We start from the raw sequence: 4,295 nt of genomic DNA on the forward strand, positions 1-4,295 counted from the left end.
GTGGGTCAGTCATTGTATAGTAGCTAGCTAGCTAGCTTGCTAGTTAGCCAATCTATAAAGTAAGTCTACTTGTTATTTAAAGAAGTAGGTTTGTACTAATTGTCAAATTCTATCGTGGGTTTTGTTCTTTTCTTGTAGACATCTTTTCTCAGGTGGACGAAACGAACACATCAGATTTTTCTTTCTTTCTTACAGTAGAGACATCTATCTAGCTGTTAACCGTATAATTTATCCTTTCACTTCACATCTCTGTCTATCTATCTATACATACATACAGACACATATATATACGCTCACACATACATACACATTCATATACATACACACACACTTACATATACATTCATACATACCTGCACGTGCATGTCAGTGCTTCACGTTTCCCTTCCAAGAGAGAAAAACATATTCCGGTCCTGTCCACGCCTTTTTTTAAAATTTATATATATATATATATATATATATATATGAGTTAAAGAACTAGACAACAACGATCAAAAACGTGTCTTTTTTTATTTTCAACCTCCCTATAATCGTTCGTTACATATCGCTTAGCTCGCTTCTCGAAGCTAAGTCTGTCTGTTCGACCACCACTCATGTTCACATTGCTGACAACAACGACATCCACAACCACCCTCCTTCAACGCAATGGCTATTCTTTGCAATAACAGGTATGTTGACGACATTTCGTCGTATTTTCTTAATTTCCACACATGGTTACAGAATTTTTAGTTTTATGATGGTGTGTATATATATATATATATGGGGGTCAGTCGATTAAAAACAATCCCTTGTATTTGACTGATATTTATTTTCTGGGAGCAGGGAGAGCATTTCTAGATAGGTAAGGTGAGGTGATAATGAAAGACAAGAGTCAAACCTCGATGTTATTTGAACTACAATTATAATAATATTGGGTTTGTTAACATTGATGAAGATGATAATAACATGACAATTTTTTGTGGGCGATGTTTCGGTTACAGTTCAATTAAAAACGACCCCAGGTGCTTGACTGGTACTACTTATTTTATTGATCCTCGGAAGGATAAAAAGGCAATGTCACTATCGAAGGTATTTGAGCAGAATTTATAATAATGATTTCCAACATAGATGCAATAACATTAGGATATTTTTGTTAACGATAATTGCAGTCATTTAAGACTACCCCAGGTATTGTTATTACTTTATTTTATCGACCTAGCATGAAAGGCAAAGTCCACCTCAGTGATTTGCTACATACATCACTAGGATATTTTTGTCAGCGATTATTCCAGTCAATTAAGATTACCTCAGGTGCTTGGATTGCTATTTCTTATTGTATCGACCTCGCATGAAAGACGAACTCCATCTCAACGGCATTTTAACCATATAATAGTTACGGATCTATGGGGATACAATATGCACATAAATCCCAACACATGCAGAGTTGAAGGTGGTGCTCCAGCTTGAGCGCTTTAATACACTTAATTCTAATTATAGTGTGTCATTTTGTAAATGGGAATTAAATAAATAAAAATCAGCAAACGAAGGAACATACGTGGCTAGACCCGAATAAATGTGCAACTTAATCTCTACAGTTCCCTTCATATTATTGATATACTTACATGGAGAAATATGTTTAATGTTTACTAATCAGTGATGCTAATTCTAAGGTTACAACTGCTTCGACATTTGGGAATGGGGCCTACATCATTCTCCCCTGCCAAAGAATTTTTTTCTATTGCTCATTCGTTGTCAATAATACTTAAAACATCTTCTAAGAAACTGAGTGTTTTTTTTTTTTGTTCACTACATAATTTCCGACTCAGTTCTATAGGAATACCACTCAACACATCTATCTATCTATATATATGCTAATATGTGTGTGTGTGTGTATATATATCCGAATGTCAAGAAACTCTGAGTAGTGGAGTCGAAGAATCATTAACTGCTAACGAAATAAACTCCACGTCTTGAGTACTTTTCCGTTATTCGAACCCCAGACATGATGTTACGTATGTCATCTTTTTGTCGCCATACTTTCTAGTCTGTATAAATCAATGAAGCTTACTAATACTGAAAAACTGTATTGCTTTAAAAAATTGCGGGAATGTATTGTACTTTACTGACTGCGCTTACTTTTGGAATATGCCGAAAATCTTAAGGACAACCCGAACCAGGACATTTAGTTAATAAAATATCTGAAAAACCGAGGAGTCATTTCAAGACCTTCTTTCTAGAAAGACGACGGCATTAAGACTCTCGTTTTTCTCTGTCATTTTAGAAATATTGGTTTCGTATTTCCTGCTTACGGTTGATGAAATTTTGTTTCATCACCCACGTTGATTGTTATTACGATTGCAGTTGTCTTGGTGAGAGAGCATGACTGTCACAACTTCTCATAAGATCAGCCAGCTTCCAGTTAGAAAAGTGCGTGGTTCAATTGATATTTAGTTGATTGATTATCTAAATTAAATTTGTCGTTTCATCCACGTTGAATACAATTGCAATCGTGGTTGTCTTGGTGAGAGAGCATGACTGTCACAACATCTCATAAGATCGATCAACTGAAGTTGGAATGATATTCAATAGATTGATTGAATATTCACCACCTTCCCTCCAGTATTTATTGTCTCGCCTATCATTATTTATTTTTTGATTTGTGTTCAAATCCTGCTAAAGTCGTCTTTTACCTTTAATTCTTTTGAGGGCCGGCAAAATAGGAAATAGGTTAGCGGTTCGGTGCCACTGGTTCAACGACCGAATGCCTTGTATTTAGCTACGACCTTCTCCGTTCCTTGTTAAAATCCCGCCGAGACACATTTCATCTTTCATCCTTCCGGTGTGTTCTATTATAATTTGATTGACATCTCAGGTAACACATACACACATAACAAGCTCTCACGACAAACAGTATAATGTTTATTATGCACAGATTACCTGATAAATATTGTATATACATACACGCACAACACGATATATATGTATATATTAATACAACATTTATATACTTATATACACATACACACGATATATATATTATACACACCCGACACAGTATAATATGCATACACAACACACTATATATGAGTGTGTATAATATTTGCCTTTTTTGTGTGCGCCTTTCGCTCAGGTGTCGATAAAAAATACGACCACCACCACTCAAATATCAGGCACCAAATTATATTGCTATAATCCATTTTAGATGTGAAAGGAATTATAATAGAAGAAATATAACAATTAAGACAATATAGAAGGATACAATTAAAACTACAGGTCTATATATACCTCTCTATTTAATTTTTGTGGCCTTGGGCCTTTATGCTAGAAATTGAAAGGAAAATTATTATTATTGCGATGGAAACGTTGAAACAGGTTCTACTTGTATTTTGAAATTGAACCTTACACAAACACAATGTGTGTATGTATGCATACATATACATACGTGTGTGTGTGTGTATAATATATATATACATACATACACACGCACTGCTTTGACAGTGAATACTTGGTCTTTTGGATTGTCTAATGGTGTAATGTCGACACAAACATATGTTAAATTTATTATTTGGTTGCAAATAATAAAACCTCTCCACTTTTTAATCGCTTCAAAATATATATAAATTTTGTCACATGTTAACAATGATCTAAGACGTTCCAACCGTACCCACTTTGTCATTTCGTATATCTAGAATTAATTATATTGTCGAACATGTCTTTCCTTTCCTATGATGGCTAAAAGGTGATTTTCGAGAGATTTGGCTGCTATTTCTAACTTGTCATGTTTTTGATATTTAGCCGAAGGTCAAGTTAAATTGATCAGACCTGTGATCAAAGATGTTTCAGCTGTGGCCATCCCGTCTTGTTTTCTTTAGGTAGGCATAAGTAAACCTTGGACTACATTATGTATTGCGTCCTTTTCTAAGACATTAAGGTGTGATTAGGCTACAATATGTTTGTTAACAGATGCTTTCTTCTCAATCTCCATGTGATAACATTCGTCACCAAAGAAGCCGTTACCTTGTCACTCCCCAGGATAGAAAAGCAGCCAAATCTCCCTCACGTCTGAAAAAAAGGGGGTGGGGAGTCATATATATGGGTACCTCTTATGTCTCTCCATCCATCAAAAGTCATGATAGTCACGGCTGGAATGTCTTTGATCATGGCTCTAGTCGAACATTCGACTTAAGTACTTATCTTTTAATGTCTGTTACTTATTCTATCGTTTCTTTTGCCGAACCGTTACGTTACGGGGACGTAAGCAGACCAACACCGGTTGTCAAGCGTTGGTGCTCAGATAAGCACACATATACATACAC

General features: G+C 35.3%; 1 protein-coding gene across 3 annotated transcripts in view; it reads left to right on the top strand.

Annotated features, from left to right (window-relative positions):
• LOC106876518 (D-glucuronyl C5-epimerase) overlaps positions 1 to 4,295 on the top strand; it is a 75,933-nt gene that overhangs the window by 8,651 nt on the left and 62,987 nt on the right. The window contains exon 1 of one of the 3 annotated variants that reach the window (XM_014925097.2): positions 47 to 668. The exons of the other annotated variants lie outside the window; for them this stretch is intronic. The gene's annotated coding sequence lies outside the window, so the exon portion shown is untranslated. Of the gene's footprint in view, positions 1 to 46; positions 669 to 4,295 lie in introns of those variants that run through there. 3 annotated transcript variants of the gene reach the window in all.

The sequence above is a fragment of the Octopus bimaculoides genome, chromosome 26 (genome assembly GCF_001194135.2).
Source record: "Octopus bimaculoides isolate UCB-OBI-ISO-001 chromosome 26, ASM119413v2, whole genome shotgun sequence".
Classification (NCBI taxonomy): domain Eukaryota; kingdom Metazoa; phylum Mollusca; class Cephalopoda; order Octopoda; family Octopodidae; genus Octopus; species Octopus bimaculoides.